Genomic DNA, 21410 nt, shown 5'->3' with positions numbered 1-21410 from the left:
CATTTTATTTTAAATATAATAATAATAATAATAATAATAATAATAATAATAAAATTACCTAAAATAAATTGTGGAATAAGACGTATGGGTTACCGACCTAAAGAACTTTGTTCGACTTTAGTGTACTATTTTAGGAGCAGCGACATCAAAGTCCGGATCGCTTTGTTGGTTGCTTCTTGAAGTATATATATATACACACCTTAATACCCAAACGACTGTGCGTGATGTTTATTTATTTTCATTGGTGTAGGAGTTATTGGTAGCAAAACGTGATTACAACCGTATCACCTCTGGGTTTCCTCACTATTAAACTGTGCAGTAGTAAAGTTCATTCTCTTGCGTAAACCTTCGTGGTGTTTAGCGAATATGCTTTTATAAATGTTTGCGTTTAAAGAGTGATCAGAATCTTTAATTAAAAAAGAAGAAACTTAAAATATTGTATTTTTTTTTAAAGTTGGATTATTAACATGTGTCGGAAATGTGAATTCTATTTTATATTACGTGATTAGTAATCCGTTTGCTCTGCTCTGTTACATATTAACTGTTCGTTTAGTACATTATGCTAATTTATTTAGAGTTAAGAGCGATTTGAATAAATAATAATGATTGTGACTTGTCGATTAATAACAATATGTTTTATTTTCGTGTGTTTCGCATACAGTGATAATACTCTTATCTCACACTACACCGGATAAATTGATGTGTTTATCACACTGATTATTAAATAATTCTTTTGTTTATACAGTTGATTAGTTGATATTTAATATATATATATTAAAAAAATCATATTTTTACGTAAATAATGATTGCAGTTAGCGATGTTGCACTGAGAATTAACTGCATATCATATATGTCCGTACATTGTTTACATTTGTTCATTCCTTTCAATAAAGAAGTACAGGTCACTTGTATTTGCGTTTGAAATTTAATGCCTCTTTGTCATTTATTTTTTTATTTATGAAACATATATAAGGTATGATGCGTTGTTCATTCCGCCATTGTTATTAATTGAATGAAAATTAAGCTATGCGAATGTACAGTTTGAGTGGGATTTGCAATAATATTTGCATTTCAACGATTTAATATGTTAACTGCTGCTAGTGGGCCTCCCGAACGTGCGGTTTAAGTGGAAATCTTGGATCGAGGTCAGAGATCATTGTGACGTCACGGTGTTTAATTGGCAATTGCTATTCAGAGAGCAACGCCACACCACTTTTTGCTCAAATTGTTCCCTTCCTCATCCCACATAACCGTCTTAAACTTAAGCCAACATTTCCCTCTGCCTTAGTATTGTGGAACTATTATCTGTATTACGACACTGAATTTAATATCTGAATAAATGTTATGCATTTACTTTTCGTTTTTGTAATAATATTAATTATTTTTATAGTGTACGATTAAATTAATTATTAAAGAAATCCTTTGCGGATTTTTTTTAATGTTTATTACTTTCTTTACGGAAGTTTTTTAAGTAATGTACAGAAAATTTTATTCTTTAGCGTTTTATTTGCATATCTTGGACGAAAGGATTCACCGCTTAATCTATTTTAAACAGAATTTTTAATTTGTTTAAAAAGTATTACGTAATAATAAACATGCGGTTTCTGTAAGCTTCTATTTAAACAAAGTTGTACAATATGTGTATAGATACAAACATTACGTTTAAATAATCTACTAATCAAAGTTAAGTTAACGTAGTAATCAAACAGTAAGTTACATAGTCTGTTACATTAATTACTTGTTTGTGTGTTATTGCTCACTAATTACGCATTCTACTCGTAATTTATTAATTATTTTTCAACTTCCTTTAGTAAAAAGTATAAAAAGAAAAGAAAATTCGCATCAAATGACGATAGGCACTTACAGGTTGCTCGGACATTACAGATTATATCCTCAGCATGGATATCGGCGTCTACCTATATGGAACCCAAAAACGAAAATACCGGAACAAGCATAAAAAAAGGGAGTAGATTGTAAAAGGAATATGTTTTACTCGTTTAGGAATCTAACAACAGCAGGAAAACGATCCTATTAAGGTTCAAGCCTCGCACCGTTAGTACGCGCCTAAATCGCTCATACCCTCTTTAAGTAATCGGGTACATTTTTATCTATTGTAGAAACATCGCATTATCGAATACTGTGTTTTGACTTTTTTACTTATAAAAGGTAAAGAGCCACTGACAAATCGATTGAAATAGTACAAAGCAGTACATCCTTGCATTATTTAATGTATTGTTTGCCATATGGAAGAAGCTAACCTGTACTTCTCACAATTAAGCCAGGCCTCACGTCGGATAATGTTTTATGTACGGTTATTTTGCCACTATCACGCATTCTATTTAAAATAGTTCCCTGAAAATCGCTCAGACTTTTATATATAGATATTCCCACGGATACATAAAGAAAACAAGGAATCATCTTTTCAGTTGTACGAGTTCTGTAAGGGTCTGTAAGTCAAAGTGTTGTAGAATGTAAGATAGAAGTACATACATAGTGGCGCACAATATGTTAACACATTTGAATTTTTGATTACGTATTTATTTTTAAATTTAGAATGATTACAATTTAGATATCTAATACAATGTTTGTGGTACGTCTTTTTTGCTGTATCACATTCAATATAGCCGCCTTTACATCTAACAACCTCTTTCAAGGCGAATGTGTACGTTTCTGATGATTGTGATACAAGTCTCCTTGAATTTCTATACACAACTGAACTATCCGCGCACGCATTTCAATAAGATTTGTAGGTCTTAATGGGAAATGCTTCTCTTTTAAATATCCCCATAAAAAAAGTCACAAGGATTTAAATCCGGGATAAATGGTGACCAAAAGAAAGCTTCACTCCCGCTTCCGGATAGCGATTTGAAATTACGCGATTACCAAAAACTGAATTTAAAAAATCCAACACAACATTAGCGGTGCGAGGGATTACACCATCTTGCATAAATCATTGAGTATAGGCAACTTAGTCGCAAGCAGTTTGGGTAGAAAATCATTCTTTAATATATCCAAATCGCGTTAAGAAATAACTGTATCGTCAAAAAACACTGGCCCTATCAATCTGTGACTGGATAAAACTGCCGAAACGATTACTTTAGGCCGGTATTATTATTTGTCATACGCGATTTGTCGTGCTGTTGTCGCCCAAAAGCACATATTTTGTTTTTTAACAGTCGCATAATATGAAAATAGGCCTCGTCTGAAAATAAAGTGGTAAACAGAATATAATCTTTCCCTTCCGACCACCAACTCCAATATTTTTTGCTTGTTAATTTATGCAGAACAGAGTTTAGAGTGCTAAACTTTACACACTGGGACCTCGCTACTTATGCAGGACATCCCAACCCCCCGTAGGAGAAGACACCCGCCTCGTGACGATTCCGGTTGCCACCCCACCCTCCCCAGTTTCTAGCCGTGATGGACTTTAACGGGAGTCGTCTTCTGCCCTCTAACTTTTTACATTTCACAGTAATAAGCCACGCCTTGTTGGGATGCCACCGATGAAAATGCCTCGGTAGACATTTGCATTAACGAGTTAATGACTCTCGGCCTTCGCCTTCGCTGTTGGCTTCTTTCGGACAGTCTTGACTGTCCTACTTCGTTGCTCTCTGAACTAGCTTACCGAATTCGCAGAAGCACGAATCCCACGCCTAGTTCTTCACTTTATAGAGCCAGATCGTGTGTATATGACTCATAATATTCGAGGCAATTGGAATATATCACATACCAGCAAAAAGAGTTGTTCGCAACAACGAAATTTATTCCTAGTTCCCTTCGTGAATAAATAAGTTCCCTTCGTCAACTTAAGTTCTTACTCCTGACTTTGTTTCATTTATGGACTCCGCTCTGTCTACCAGGGAGAGGCGGACAGACCTCGCTTATGCAGGTCATCCCAACCCCACAGGAGAAGATACCCGCCTTGTGACGCTTCCGGTCGGTACACCACCACCCCCGTTCCTAGCCCTGATGGGCTTTAACGGAATCTTATGCAGGACATTCCAACTCGGTAGGGGAAGACACCATCTTGTGACGCTTCCGGTCGCCACCACCCCTCCATTATTAGCCCCGAAGGACTTTAATGGAGTATTATGCAGAACAGTTAATTTTTACGGAAACAGTTCGAGAAATAATTTTCCTTGAATATGTTGCGAATAATTTCTTCTTATTAAGTTATTAGCAAAAACATTAATTAATAATAAAGAAATAATATTAAGTTACACATTATTAAATCTGTATTTTTAAGAAGAATTTAAAAATGTTGTACTTTGATTATTAATATTATTAAAACTTTTCAACGGCTAGTATTTAATTTACGATAAATATCATTGGCACACATGTTATGAATAATGAAAAGACAGTTGCGGTATCAGCCGATGAGTGGATTCTGTTTTTCAGTTATTTGAAATACCATTACGCTGGTGTTGATTATTAAGTTATAGGCTATGACTTGATAATGCATATGACGTAACTTTCATGATTATTTATATATATAAAACGTGTTTTAACGGGAAAAAGTAATTCTAAAAAATATGATGAACGAAAAATAAATAATAAATTTTATGCATAATATCGTAACGTTTTTCAGAAGTAAAGAAAAACAAACCTTTCTTATATTTATTGTTTATTTAGAGTTTTAAAAAAATCTGTACTAGAATTCTAATTTTTTTTCTCAGGATAGTTCACCTTGGAACACGTTAGATAATTTATTTATTTGCGGTTTTTTCTTTTTTCTGTTTTCCTACGTACCCAGTACCTCTTCATTCGTTTTGATATATGTTTCCTTCGTTCTTCAGAAAGTTCACCTTTTTCTTGCGATTTGGCGCTTCTTAGAACCTTTTATTCCCATCATTAAATATTCTCTTTAAAATTTCTCTTTCTCTTATAATTTCTTCAGTTATCTAAAGCTATTTTATGTCTTCTTGAACTGCCCCACCGGGTTGGTCTAGTGGTGAACGCGTCTTCCCAAATCAGCTGATTTGGAAGTCGAGAGTTCCCAGCGTTCAAGTCCCAGTAAAGAAGGTTACTTTTATACGGATTTGAATACTAGATCGTGGATACCGGTATTCGTTGGTGGTTGGGTTTCACATCTCAGGAATGATTGAACTGAGGCTGTAGAAGACGACTACACTCATACATATCATCCTCTGAAGTAATATCTGAACGGTAATTCCCGGAGGCTAAACGGAAAAAGAAAAAATCTTCTTGAACTAGTGTGAACAGGTTACCTTTAATTTTTTTATTTTGGAAGAAATCAAAAATTTGTTTAGTCTTATCTACTGTTCATTTTAAATATGTTTTTATGTTTTATTTTAGTAATATTTTTTTGTTTCAGTTTTATAGGTAATAAACTGAAATACACATAGTTCTATTTGAATGTAATTGTTTACTAAAACTTCCATTAAAATACTGACATTCATTTTACAAAAAAAAGAAAAATAGTAAATTTAAAAGAATTTTTTTTTTTTAATTTTCTGTTGAAGTTGAAAACTGGAAACAGCTGTTAAGATTTGCAGAATTTTACAGTAAACATGTTTGTTTATTAATAACACTTTTGCAAGTCTGTTTTATTGAAATATATTTTCCTTCCATCGTTTATTATTTATTTTTTTTTTATAGATTTGAAAAAGTAAAATTAATTTACGTCAGTTTCATTTAGTTAATTTATATCTGAACAAAATGTTTTTACTCTTTTGAGAAAGTCGGTCTCAGATTCCTAGTTTTCTTAGGAACAGTGTGGTGAGGGGGGGGGGGGTTATTGATAGGAAGCAGGCTGTTCTTGTTCTATTTGTTGTTTTTCGTTTTCTGAACCAATCCCGTACTACTACTGCTGCTGAAGTCTTTCTTGCACAGAGAATCTTTTCCCTTTCAATACCTATCCATACGAGAATAGACCTGTCCCAAGCAAACCGGGGAATTGCGATTGGCCATCACAACAAATGACGCAGTACGTTTATCGGTATACGTAGCAGGAGTTTTTCCATGGAATTATTGTTCTGTTTCACCCTTCCAACCTATTTTTTCTTTTTTTTTCTCTTAAGATTAAATCGAGCTCACTGTTCTTATTTCTTTCCATTTCCTTCTCTACTTGTACAACAAACCCAGTTCGTGCAACTTAAAAAGAGGATCATGATTTTTCATTGTTTAGTTCATTTGTCTTTGTTTAAATCATTTTGTCTGAATTGTGTCGTGGAAAATTTTTACTTTTATAATGAGAACTATATTTCTCTATGCTTTGTGGAAAAAAGAAGAAAATTTATCTATTTTTAATAAAAAGGAAAATGTCTATTTATGTGGCAGTATGGTAGCGTCCTCCAACTTTTTTTTTTTTTTTGGAACGTGTCTATTTTGAATCCTGTTATAGCTTTCCGTATTTTTAAACGCTAATTGTATTCTACGACATACATCCATCTAAATTACTCATGATTTTATGATAAATCAAATTAACTAAAAGCTCTAATTGAATTTACCCTCTTTTTATATATATAAAATTACAGTATTTTGGGTTAACATACGTCGTATTCTTCTGCAACCAGTCCATTTAGCCACTGATTAACAACATTTTTAAGTTCATCGTCACCCGTGAATTTTTTACCACTCAAAAAATTTTTTTTCAATTTCCCAAACAAATGGCAATCAGAAGGAGATAAGTCTGGTCTACATGGTGTGAATGTAAATTTCCCATCCAAATGTTCTCAGTAAATCACGTGATGGACCTGCAACATGTGTATGCGCATTATCATGCAGCAGGACGACGCCGACTTTGAATGGCGTGCCGTAACGAGTTTCGCAGTAGGCTTCTGCATTTATAGTCCGATCCCAAAAGACTTGTGGTTATCAGTTTGGGTCCAAATGACTGTGACCTTTGTTGGTCTGGTTAGTGATTGAAGATGACACCATTCACATGACTGCCGTTTATCTTTCTGGCGTGTTATGCGAAATCCATGTTTCATCGCCGGTAACTATTGAATTAAGGAACTCATCAACTTTTTCTGTGTAGCGCATCAAAAATTCCAAAGCAGATTCCATTCGGATTTTTTTGTGATGTTCTGTTAAGACGTGCGGCACTCAACGTGCACAAACCTAAATTAAATGTTCGTGAACAATTCAACCTATAACAGCTCTTGAAATATATTAAAAAAAAAGGCCAGGTCGAAAATCGTTGAGCGACGATATTTCTGATTTAATCATCGACGCTTTTTAACAAATCCTCGGTGATTTCGAGGGCCTCTCCGAACGTTCCTCATCGTGCGCATTAATTCTATTATTTCTAAACCTTTCACACCATTTTTGGACGTTTCTTTCATTCATTACATTATCACCGTACACAGCAACCAAATGCCTATGAATTTCAGCCGATTTAACGTTATGATGATTTAAAAAACGTATAACTCCACGTATTTCATAGTCGGCGGCAACATCGATTTTCCTATTCATTTTATAATGTATTAAGTAGGAGTGTGTACATTACTAGCATGGCCACGAACGACACAAGCCAGCCTTAAGGAGAGAAATTTCTAGCGGTCTGTACTTTAGAGATATCCCTCGTAATTATAAATATAAATCTACCAAACTTAATTTACGCTCGCTTACCTCAACTAATTAACAGTAATTTTTAGATTATTTAAATAATAAATAATCACATTGAATTTATTATTTAATTACTCAAAACATTACTGTGTTACTTAGTCAAGGTTAGCTAGCGTAGGTTAAGTTTGGTTAAATTATATTTATAAAATAAATAAATAAATATAAATTGTAACATAATGGTTATATCGGGTGATATTAACAATAACCCAAAAATTAGCAATGTAATGATCGACAAGTTAATACGTTAGTACTACTTGTTTTTGGCAATGTATACCAATAAAAGTTTTAAAAAATTCCCTTTTATTGCTTGTTGTTTCACATAAAATACTTTTTTTTTCTAATTTATTTAAAATAAATTTTGTTTAATTTGAAATTTTATGTTATTTATAATCATTCTTTTATGAGTACTTTGATGTACTCTTAATTGTTTTAAGGAAATCTTGTACGATTTACCAGATCATTGTTATGCAACACAACCACTCCAATTAAATTTTAATTCATTTATTAACGTGGTATTAGTAATAGATATGGAGTTAATTTATTACCATGTAATTGTTTTAACATTTTATTTTTTAATAGGCACCTACTTATTGTTTTATTTATTTTTTATTTGTTTTATTTCAGGTGAGGAAGTTTTCCGTATTATCTTTCAACATTTTTGTAAGTACAAATGTGAATGATTAACAAAATACATGTAACCTGTAATTATATTTTAATTAAACTACTGCAGTAACAATTCGCTATTGTTAATAATATTTTCTTATAGAATAAAAACATTAAAAATTGAACAACAAGATTTCCTTTTTTGATGTCATATCGTAACGATACTAGACTAACATTTTAGAAGTTGCTTCTAAAAACATTATAGGATTATTAGAAGAAAATAAAGAGTGACGTAGTTTGAGCGCCTTGCACGCGATTAGTGAGATGTACTCCAGACAAGATATGTGTTATCTCTGAAATTACTGGGCGTTAATTCAACTATGAGCTTCTGCTGCATCCCCAGCCATGTTAGAATTTTAGGCAATAAGTACGCTAATATTGCGGCAAAAGAGGCTTGTTTGCGATATTAGAAAGGAGGTCCTTTCTGTAATCGCCCACCAAAATACTTTTGGTTTAAGTACCACTTTTATTTTTATTGTAGGTTATGGATGCTAGAATTCCATTTCTGTCGGGAAAAACTTTCTGATCTATGAAGATTTTAGGTAGATTTTCTAAGAACGCTACCTATTGTAGTAATGGGTACCATGATTCGACTTCCGGGAAATTTCGACATATCTTCGCGTTTCACATCCCTCAGACCCCATAACCACCGTCAGTTCAGAAGTTTATATATACTCGTACATTTCACTTTCTTGTGGACACGATAACTGCCGTAATTTTTGCGTCAATCGCTTTCAAATTGATACATAAAATATAACCATCCAAGTTTGTTAATGGGAAAAATCGGACCATTTTTTATCGAAAAAACAAAATATCGTTATAACTTTTTTTATTAAGTAAAATGTCGAATTCGTTTAAACTTCCTACTATTCGTTGTATAAGGGCCTAAAACTCAAGTAAAGTTTTTTGATATCACCAATCATTGGCCCATAGGTGTAAAAAATGGGGTTTCTAAGATAAAAAAAAAATCATAATCAGTATTAATAATACTGATTTTAATATGATTAAATAAAAATTTAATCATAATTTTAAAAAAAATCAGTATCGAATCGGTTTAAAGTGGTCGTTAGTCCTCTAAACATTACCTAAAACTTTGGTGTGAAAGAATTTTCGATATGACCAGCCCTTACGGCAAGGGATGACCAAAATGTTGCCGGAATTGTTAGAAGATGGAGCTTGTCGTATCCTAAACATGTGAAACTTTTTTCACACCTAACCGTTGTTGTATTGAGTAAATTTGAAATTTTTCTTAACTTTTAGGAAGAAATCTTTTATCCCCTACTTAGCACCGGTGAAATTTACCTCCGCCTTCCGGCGTACCGAAAGGGATTTTTTTTTTGTAGTATAGTTTTACTTTCCTTGTTTATATTTAACATCGTAATTACGATGTAAGATCTTTGTTTTAGGTCAAAGAGAGAAATGTTGGTCGGATTGAATTTTTGCAATATATTTTATTTTAATTAAGTTTTAATTTTTACTGTAATAATAATGGATCATGTAGTCTGGTTGAGTAGATTTTTATTAGCGTTTGTTTTTCTCTGTTGTTTGCTAGTAAAATGAATAATAATTTGCTCTTTGATCCGCATCACCGTTTGTGCAACTGAAGTGATACTTACCGGTTTCCCATTGTATTCATTTTTTGTTTTTTTTTACTAAATTTTCATTGCAAACTTATTATTCATTAACGGATGTTTATAATATAATAATTGAATAATATTATTCTTAATATTCTCTCTTTACTGTATCATACATTGAAAGGTAATGCAAATGTTTTATGGTATTTTTCTCTCTTCTATAATAATTTAAAAAATCATAACTTAGTCTGATTATACTAAGTTATAATCAGTGGATTCCATAGACGCGTTAATTAAGAGATGGCGCGCGCTTTTATAGTTCAATAAAAGGTATAAAAATTTTATCTTTTAAATTTTACTAATAAATTAATAAATATGCTTTAAAAATTAACCTGCAATTTCGTTAATTTGTATGATTTTTCTTTTTGTGAATTATTTTATCACTAAGGAAATTGTTATCGTAAATTTGGATGCATGTTATTACTTGAATTTTTTACTCTTCCAGCTGCTTTATGCCGTACATAAATTGTTATTGATAAAGAAGTAATTACAAGTATCCGAGATTTTTATGTTTTAAGGCGCTATGAATCATCTTCCTTTAAAAGTTTTTGTGGTTATTATTTGTTGGTTGTTGGTTTCTGTTTAACTTTTTATTGTAGACATGTTTAGAGCTAATAATCACGGAATTTGTTGTAGCTTTTGTATTAGATAGAGAAATTGATTCGGTTAATTTTTTTTTTTTAATTGGTTATTTTGGTGTTATACGGAGGAAATGAATTAAATAATGGTGTTATAGAGGAAGAAGAGGAAGTGGAAGAGGATGAAAGAGGAGAAACAATACTGAGATTTGAATTTAAGAGAGAATTAAATGATTTGAATGTCAGAATGGCTCCTGGAATAGACTGAATACCTGTAGAATTACTGCGCAGTTCAGGCGAGGAAGCGATTTATAGATTATACAAACTGGTGTGTAATATTTACGAAAAAGGGGAAGTTCCGTCTGAGTTCAAAAAGAGTGTTATAGTCATGATACCAAAGAAAGCAGGAGCAGATAGATGTGAAGAAAACAGATCAATTAGCATAACTAGCCACGCATCAAAAGTAGATTTCTGTACAAAAGAATTGAGAGGAGAGTGGAAGAAGTATTAAGAGAAGACCAATTTGGTTTCAGAAAAGCTATAAGGATCAGGGAAGCAATTTTAGGGCTCAGATTAATAGTAGAAAGAAGATTAAAGAAAAACAAACCAATACACTTGGCATTTATAGACGTAGAAAAGTCATTCGATAACAGACTGGAATAAAATGTTCGGCATTTAAAAAAAATTACGACTCAAATACAGACATAGAAGAACAATTGCTAACATTTTCAGGAACCAAACAGCAACAGTAATAATTGAAGAACATTAGAAAGAAGCCGTAATAAGAAAGGGAGTCCGACAAGGATGATCCCTATCCCTGTTACTTTTTACTCTTTACATAGAACTAGCAGCTAATGATGTTAGAGAACAATTTAGATCCAGAGTAACAGTACAAGGTGAAAAGAAAGATGCTACGATTTGCTGATGATATAGTAATTCTAGCCGAGATTAAAAAAGATTTAGAACGAACAATGAACGGCATGGATGAAATTCTACGCAAGAACTAACGCATGCAAATAAACAAGAACAAAACGAAAGTAATTAAATGTAGTAAAAATAACGAAGATTGAATGTAAAAATAGGAAGCGAAAAGATTATGGAGGTAGAAGAATTTTGTTATTTGGAAAGTAGAATTACTAAAGATGGACGAAGCAGAAACCATATAAAATGCCGAATAGCACAGGCGAATCGAGCCTTCAGTCAGAAATATAATTTGTTTACATCAAAAATTAATTTTAACGTCAGGAAAAGATTTTTGAAAGTATATGTTTGGAGCGTAGCTTTATATGGAAGTGAAACTTGGACGATCGGATTAACTGAGAAGAAAAAATAGAAGCTTCTGTAATGTGGTGCTATAGGGGAGAATGATAAAAATTAGATGAGTGAATGACAAATGAAGAGGTGTTGTAGAAGATCGATGAAGAAAGTAGCATTTGGAAAAATATAATTAAGAGACAGACTTACATATAGGCCGCATATTAAGGCATCCTGGAATAGTCGCTTTAATATTGGAGAGACAAGTAGAAGGAAAGAATTGTTTAGGCAGGGCACGTTTGGAGTATGTAAAACAAATTGTTAGGGATGTAGGATGTAGGGGGTATACCGAAATGAAACGACTAGCACTAGATAGGGAATCTTTGAGGGCTCCATCAAACCAGTCAAATGACTGAAGACAAAAGAAAGGGTGTTCATCTTGATTTTATATACTTAAAAAAAATTATTTCTGTTAGTTTTTTTTTTTTTAATCTTATCAGCAAAGATAAGAAATAAATTACATAAAAACTTGCATCGTCGCATCCCTTAAAAAATCGAAATTCTAAAAACCCGAAAATGATTTTTAGATATATATCGGAAGAGTATTTACACGCCCATATTTACTGAATGTTAATATAATCAGAAATACTGAAAAATTTGCTATCATTCGAATTTTTTAGGTAGATTTCATAAGAAAGCTACCTATTATAATTTTACTTTCGTGAAATTTCGACATATCTTCACGTTTCACATCCCCGAGACCACAAAACCACCGTCAATTTAAAAGTTTATATATATATATATTTCACATTCTTCTGGACACGATAACTACCGTAATTTTGCGTCAATCTCTTTGATATTGATACATAAAATATAACGATCCAAAATCTCGGTCGCGTTCATTAATGGGAAAAATCGGACTATGGGGAGGCTTTTTCGAAAAAAACAAAATATCGCTCTTATTAAGGAAAATATCGAATTAAAGTTCCTATTGTTCAGGACCTAAAACTTTATCTATATAAACTTTATTGATATCACCTTTATTGGCCCAGGGGTTGGAAAAAATGGGGTTTCGAAGACAAAAAAAAAATACCTCCCTTAATAGGCACATCATCGAATCGGTTTAAAGTGGTCGTTAGTCTTCTAAACATTACCTAAACCTTTGTCTGAAGCAATTTGTCATATGACCAACCCAGTAACGGATGACCAAAATATTTTTGGAATTGTAAGATGGGGCTTGTCGTATGCTAACATTTTAAACGTTTTTTCTCATGCAACTATTGTCGTGTTGAGTAAATTTGAAGTTTTTCTTAACTTTAAGGCGGATATATTTTTTATCCTCTATTAAGCACCTGTGAAATCTATCTCCGCCTTTCAGCGTGCCGAAAAGGAGATACATTCCTTTACTCCTTTCAAGGCCGAATTTCACGACATTTAGAAATCTGTTCTTAGATAGTCATATGAAGATTAAATAAAACAAAAATAAAGTGGGTATCTTCCTTGTTACCGTGAAATTAAAAAAAATAGTAGTATTTATTGTTACTTCATCATAACCCTTTAAACTAGGAATTTCAAAAAATCTTTTTTTAATATGCCCTTATACCGTAAGAAGGAAGGAAGTGTGTATAAATTTTATCTTTAGAACAACAATTTATCTTCATAAATTTTGTTGAGCGTTTACGAATATATCAGGACATGATGTTTTACAATACAGTATATATATATATATATATATATATATATATACATTGTATACCTTTTGCAATGCTTTATCCATTGTAAATACGAATATGTTATTTTGAAAGTAAATATTTTCACTATATCATATTGCTTCCGCTTTGTTTAAAAGACTCTAATTAGAAAAATTGAAGATTATTGTATGTAATTTTTTTTTAAACAAATGATTTAATTAGCAATTTTTCTTTTATCTTACTCTTGAAAAATTTTAATTAAAGAACCCTTTTATTAAAGAACCCTTTTTTATTAAAAAAGAAAAATCGTTTATTTATAATGAATATTTTTTATTCAGATTTTACATAGGTAGTATGTTAATAGGATATTTCATATGAATATTATTTGAAGGAATTAAATTGTGATGTACGGATGTTTCTGAAATTAAATTTTGATTTTATAAATAAGGATGGGATTGATTAATTAATTATTTAGTCGGTACATAGATCAAAGAATTTAAAAGCTTGCGTAAGGGTGCACGCCGCTTGTTTTCAGGTTTTTAATAGCATCCCTCTGTTTTAATGGAATGCTTATGTTTAAGACATGACTTAATTGCATACTGTTAAAGCACCTATTGGTATAAAGTAAATTACTTTGAACTGCGCTTGTTTAAACATGCGCTAATGTACATACCCTTCCTCTTGTCCTCGCGTCTAACAGTCTCCCTCTTATGGTTAAGTGCGAATGATTTTCTGATGTGGATGGGAGAAGGAAAGGAGGTGTTGATGTGCGAATGGAATATAGGCATTTCTATCTCTGTCATTCGTTCCCCTTAAGTTCTCGTAAAATATATTGTTGTGTTGTTGATGTAATCTACGTGTTATTTTTAAAATGAAATAACAGAATTCAATTAACGTTTTATATTGTTACTGACTGGTATCAACAAATGTTTGTTTTGAGTTGTTAAAGTGAGATCTGTTCGTAAATATTTAGTTTAGTAAATTCGCTGATTTCAAAGGATCAATTTCGGAATATCGAAGCTTTACGTATCGATCTGATACGTTAAAAAAAACTATTCCTAATATTTTATAATGATTAGTATTATTTTGTCTTTTATGACCGCATAGGATCATTTAAGTGAGTATATTATCCAAGTGTCTTCGACGGAACTGTTTGGTCCTTGCGGTTCTCCCAGTACTCTGTCATACGTTCCGATCTTTGTGGTTTTTTCTTGTGAGTATGGAGCGAGCTTTTTTGTTCTTAATTTCTTGTTTAATTTTAATTTATTTCTGGTGTAAGACCGATTTCCTTCAGATCCTTTGTTATTTCTCTGATTCATCTGCATCCTTTGCTGGTTTTTTGAATCGAGATTGTACTGTACTAGCTGTTACAAAAGTCTTGAATTTTACATCCTCACGATACGTCGAAAGAATCCTACTCTCCTCTTACTCACTTTATCAGTGATGGGTTCTAAATCTTTGTACACGATTGCGTTGGGCACAATGCACCACTGTCCGTCTTTCTAGTACTTTTTATTGATGACGGTTCTTTAAATTTTTCTTTCGATTTTCTGGAGTCTGTCTGTCTTTGATTGTTCGTTCATGTGGAAGAGCGTTTCTGCTGCATAAAGTGGCTTCTGGTTTTATAACTGTGTTGTAGCGCCTTATTTTTGCGTTTATTGATTTTTTTATTGTAACCGTACCAGGTTAATCTTCAAGCTTTAGCTAGTTTGTTTCTAATTATTTGGATCGACATTTTTTCGCTTAGGTTGTTTGTTATTGTTACTCTGAGGTATTTAAATTGGGCTACTATTTTGATTTTATTACAGTTTATGATTACTAATTTTAATCGTGCTGGTTTTTTGAGCATCATTTTTGTTTTTTCTAATTATATTGACGCCAATTTTATTTGCAATGTTTTGAAATTCTAATATCTGATATTTAGCTTTGTCGATCCCGTTTGCTAGCAGTGCTTAGTCGGCAAAAATCATGACGGTTTGTATTGATTTTTTGGCCTATGTTTATTTACTTCCATCTACTTTGTACAAGGAAGTATTGTTATCTTGATAAATTTCGGTTTTCTAGTTTCAACGGAAATATCCATTTTAACCATCCTTGAATCCATTTTGACTAGTTTCGGTATGACGTTTGTACGTACGTATGTATCCTCGCATAACTGAAAAACGATTAGCTGTAGATTGTTGAAATGTTGGATTTATGACTGTTGTAACATCTAGTTATGCACCTTTTCTTTTTATCGCAATCAAATGGACCAAAAAAGCCCAAAATCCAATTTTTTGGGATTTTGGGCAGTTTTTCTTAATTGCAGTAACAAGCCCTCATTGAGAGATTTTCAACGATATCATAAGTGGTACTTATTTTCATTCGTTCAAGAGTTATAGCCAAATAGAATTTTCAAGGGGAAGGCACATATAGGTTCGAATTCGACTTCATCACTTTTTCTTTTTTTAATTTTTTTAAAAATTTTATTATATTGATTTCTTAATAATTATTTACCTCTCATTGTAAAAAAATTACGATTAATAATAGTTCAATAACAAAAAAAAAAATTAGCAGAAGTTATTAATGAGATAAAATTATATGTACTTTTCATTTAAAAAAATGTGTACATGTATTTTAATTAGCGTTACAAGGAAGTTATGTGGTGTCCATACCAGAATTTTTTTTTGGGGGCATATTTTGAGCTATTCCCTATTACCATTTGTAGAGCGCAGTTTAATAATAACGATGAGTGCCCATTGCCTTTGGCGATTTTGGACATTTTATGATTGTAACAATGTTCGTTATTTTCATGAATGCAAGTTTTTAAAGTGTTAAAAGGCCGTTTTGTCCAGATAATTCATTTTTTCTTTTTAACCTATTTTTTCGGAAGAGAAAGCACCTCAACCATACTTTTCTGAGTTATCATTCTTAGTTTTTAAACCCGTTATTGAATAAATAACGTGCTTAAATTTCGCCATTGTAATGTTTGTGTTGGGAAGAATTGATATTTCAGGTGTTGTGAGGGCATTACTTCAAAATTAGTTAAAATTCCATTGAAAATTAATGCTTTCATGACATCAACCCCATTAATAATAGCACTTTGGGGTGGTAGCCTGCCTTCCACTGTGTTATTACCACCAACCCCCTTCACTTATACATGTCATTTCCTACACGTAACTTTTCCAAGAACCAAATGGAAAATAAAAATTAAATGTTATAGTGTTTTCAATTTAAAAAAAAAAAATCCACTGGACTTTTAACATTTATAAATATTGTGAAATAAATAAATTGAAGTTGTTATATCAATTGAAACAATTACTGTATTCTGCAAAATATTATCTTGTTGTAGGAAGATAGATTTAAAAATAATTTTTGTCAAGCACTTAATATAACGATTATCATGATACACGTATCATTCATCTTAAAAAAATTAAGCCACAATTCGATATTGGAAGACTTTTTTATTCCTAATCTTAAATCAATCTGGTTTACGAAAATGGTTTTCCTGTATATATATATATATATATATTAATAGAATACTATTGGCGAATCTGATAATGATACAATAAATAGTGGTTGACAAGGCTTTAAGATCGTTGTCACTAAATTAATCCGACGTGGATTAATATATTTTCTGTTAATTAAAATAGATAAATAGGAAATTTAATTTGTTTTTCTCTATCCCAATGTCGTTTCTGTCTTCATACAGAGTTTATTTGTAAGTATGGTGAACGTTGTCCGATAATGAATTAGTTAACTGTGGTTGCTATATATGTGATCCTTGAAACTGCAGATATATACTGTAGAATGCATTCTATCATATTGTAGAATTTATTGCTTATAACAAGCATTATTACTTTCAGTTGAAAACGGGTATTTTAAATATGACAAATGGTTTAGAACAATAATAAATTTAACTATCGTGTACCCGAATGTGTGTTTTAAAAATTGTTTATAAACTGGACTTTAAATGTAGTGGAAATTTAAACAATTTGGAAATCAAAGAGTAAAGTTACCTCGGCGTAGAATAACTTCGGAGGTACATAAGGGTTTATGTAAATTGTGATATATTATGTTGATTCCAAGTCGGTCGTTAATCGATATACAGATACCGAGATATTTCGCTCTGTCAGTTTGAGGTAGGACTGTGCAATATAGGTAAATAGGCGTACAATTTTGATGTAAAATATTGCCTTGTATTCTCGTTTATATACCCATATCTGGTGTAGAAAATCCCATTTCAAATAATACGATTCCATTTTTCCTCTTCACTTGCAATGTAACTTTTATTGTGGTTTCATTTTGGATATTTTTATTATTTTTCAAAGAAAAAACAATAGATCAGAAACTAAGTCAAGTTATACGGATAAAAATATTTATTTTTATTTTTATCGTATTCGGAAAGTAATGTAATAATATTTATGTCAGCTTTTTTCTTCATGGTGTAAATTCAGTTTCTACACAGAAAAATTTTATATAACGCTTTTTGTATAAAATTTGTTTATTTTTTGTAATTACATATTGATAAAAACGGGAAGTCGTTAACTTCAAAAAACCGTAACGTATAACTTGAGAGCTTTCCAAAGAGGCGATTTCATCTAATCTCTGGGAAACTAAAGCTTCTTATATATTCTAATATTGCTACTGGCAGTCAGCACAGTTTGTAGTTGTTTGCAGCGTCCTGTTTACTTTGAAAGCATTAATTTACTTTGAACACCATCGCTCAAAGTACAGATCTATTCCCGTTAATGTACGTTTATTTCTATTAAAGTTCAGGTAAGTTGTTATTGGTGCGTTCTGATTTAGATGTACGTTTGTTGAACCACGTTATATTGATGTTTGGTATACTGTAATACCAATATAGGATGATAAAATATATATCTAATTTACCTGTTCATTCTTGAGCGGTTAAGAGAATCCACGTGTATCATGTTGGCTTTTTTCTTCTTTCTAGAAAATTCATTAACGAAGTGTCTTTAATTAGCCGTTGATTTGTTCGTAGTTTCTCATTATTAAATGTATTTAATTTCCAATAATGTTAGTTTTAAATTGTGTCAACTACTAACGTAATTAACGTCTACATGAGAGTTGATTCCTGATAAATTTTCCGGAATACATAATCCTGGGGTAGCAGTCAGACAAGCACATTATGTCACATGCTTTACCGAAGCAGTCGGTTAAAACTTCTGCTACTGCTTTAAACTAGTTTTAAATCTGATAGGTTTTTCAGTAACACTAGTTATTTCAAAAAATGATTCACATATACCCTATAAAGTAGAGTCGATAATCCGTTGTTTCTCACGGGCACATCCATTTTACTCTGGCCTGAATTTCGGTGGGTTTGGCATACCGTTGTGCAGCAGTATGTTTGGCAAAACGTAGATGGGCAACGGGAAACCTTTTCACTTTTTATTTTCTGAGCGTGGCCATGGGTTGCTTTTTTTTGGCTGTGTCTGTTTTAGTAGTGCAGGTATCAGGTTGTTTACAATCTTTTTTGGTTTAACATTCATACATAGTTACGTCTATAAATTAAATGTTTCATAATTTATATACAAATAAAAAAGAATTAGATAACGGTGAGTTTATCTTATTTATAATAATGACAGTGAAAATGGATTTTGAATAGCTTAATAGCATAATGATAGAGGAGCAATGTACCTAAAAAGTTATTAGAATTTATTTCTTTAAAATAAATTTTTCAAATATTTTATGAAATTTATTTTACGGGTATGAGACCAGAAGATATATTTTAACTTTTTAAAAATTTGTGATAATTGTGTCAATGATTTTTTTATTTCTTGAAATAAATGTTAATATTATCCTATTTTAATGAGTGTAAAGGAAATCGGAGAGGAAATGGCAGTCTAAGTTAAGAGTTTAAGTATTTAAATTATAGTGTAAGTTCACCTTCTGATTTCTATTTCAATGAACTGCTCATTCTAAGGCTGCACCGTATCTTTTTAGGTAGATTTTATAAGAAAGCTACCTATTGTAATGTGTACCTTGATTCGACTCCGGAAAATTTCGACATATCTTCGCGTTTTACATCCTCCAGACCCAAAACCACCGTCAGTTCAAAAGTATATATATATATATATATATATATATATATATATATATATATACATTCATTTCACTTTCTTGTGGACACGATAACTGCGGTAATTTTGCGCCAATCACTTTCAAATTGATACATAAAATATAACGACCCAAAATCTCGGTCGAGTTCGGTAATGGGCAAAATCAGACCATGTGGGTGGAAATGGGAGTTGCTTTTTCGAATAAACAAAATATCGCTATAAATTTCTTTTTAAGTAAAATATCGAATTCATTTAAAGTTCCTACTATTCTTTGGATAAGGACCTAAAACATATCTAAGTAAAGTTTTTTGATATCACCAACCACTGGCCCAGGTGGTGGAAAAAATGGGGTTTCGAAAACGAAAAAAAAACATATCTCTCTTAATAGACACAGTATCGAATTGGTAAAGTGGTCGTTATCCTCTAAACAGTACTTAAAACGTTTGTCTGAAACAACGATGACCAAAATATTGCTGGAATTGTAAGAAGATGGAGGCTTGTCGTACGCTAAACAGTGAAACTTTTTTTACATGCAATCATTGTTGTATTGATTCAATTTGAAATTTTAACTTTAAGGTGGAAATCATTTTTAACCCTTACTTAGCACTGGTGAAAGGGATTTTTTAATTATAGTTTTTTATCGTTGTTTTCACTAAGTATATAACAATAAAAATGCACATTTAATTGTTTTTTACTATATGTAACCGACGTTTACAGCTATCTTTGTGTACTTTTTTTATTTATTTGTGTCAGTGAATCAGTGGGTGATTCATCTTTCATTGAACAAAATTTTAATAGTTAATTATTGTACAAATATATTATATTTTTTTAAGCGGTTGATCTATTGTATCTCGTATAATTGTACACCTAACACAATAATATTTCTGTCTGTACTTCATACACCAGCCTACAGTGTTAGCAGTGATTTGGGTCAGCTGGCCTTCCGGGTGATAATTATACTTTTAGTCAATTACGTGACCTATAAAATTGCGGTTTATTTAATCGTTAAGCAAATAAATGCGTAATAAATAAATTTAGCTTTATTATTTTTTTATTAATAATTTATTCTAATTATTATCCCTAAGTGTTAATTTTCGTAATTCTCTTTCCGAGCTGTATTTTTAATTTGTTTAACAAATTTACTTCCTTTATTAATTAATTTTAGATTATGAGGAAAAGGTAAAGTGCAATTTTTTCTCTTATTATTCTACATAAAATGAATTATACAATAGAATTTAATTAGAATGGATGGCGATTTATTTAACTTTATTTTATATTATTACTGAACTTTATCTTTTAAACTAAAATAAATATTTATAGGATTTGGAGTAGAGTATGATTTATTAAAGACGAGATATTATCGCCTGAAATAAATACTCGGTGCTTCTTATTTTAAATTCTGTTATTTTTTTTTTTAGTTTGTACATTTAGGTATTGTTAAAATTGTTCTTATCGTTTAAATGATTGTCAAAGGCGGATGTATTATTCGTCACAGGATGTCAAAGTTTGATACAGCAGTGCTTATAATCCAAACTGATATGAAAAATTATTGCCACCACTTCCTTTCCTGTTATTATTTTTTTCTTTTTTTAATATATGATACAGACTTCATTGTGTTATTTTTTCGGGTGACTAAATATTATTGTAATATATGAAGTTGAATATTAATTAATTGTAAATATCTATTAAATGACTATAATTATTCCAATGGTCGGGTTCTTCCTTCGCCATATTTCATTTTATGAAGACCTATATATTTTGTAAAAATAGGAAGAGAGAAGATTATGGAGGTAGAAGAATTTTGTTATTTGGGAAGTAGAATTACTAAACAAGGATTTTATATCGCTAGGGCGATATAAAATCCTGTTTAGTAATAAACAGAATAAATAGAATAACACAGGCGAAACGAGCCTTCAGTCAGAAATATAATTTGTTGTG

General features: G+C 31.4%; 1 protein-coding gene across 13 annotated transcripts in view; it reads left to right on the top strand.

The window, feature by feature from the left end:
* mbl (splicing regulator muscleblind) overlaps window positions 1-21410 on the top strand; it is a 734546-nt gene that overhangs the window by 82405 nt on the left and 630731 nt on the right. For 4 of the 13 annotated variants that reach the window (XM_075355736.1, XM_075355734.1, XM_075355743.1 and 1 more), the window contains one exon: window positions 8215-8250. The exons of 1 other annotated variant lie outside the window; for it this stretch is intronic. The gene's annotated coding sequence lies outside the window, so the exon portion shown is untranslated. Of the gene's footprint in view, window positions 1-8212; window positions 8251-21410 lie in introns of those variants that run through there. 8 more of the 13 variants (XM_075355748.1, XM_075355744.1, XM_075355737.1 and 5 more) reach the window with 7 other exon arrangements.

This window comes from Lycorma delicatula, chromosome 2 (assembly GCF_047948215.1).
Source record: "Lycorma delicatula isolate Av1 chromosome 2, ASM4794821v1, whole genome shotgun sequence".
Taxonomy (NCBI): Eukaryota; Metazoa; Arthropoda; class Insecta; order Hemiptera; family Fulgoridae; genus Lycorma; species Lycorma delicatula.
This window is presented reverse-complemented; position numbering and strand designations above follow the sequence as displayed.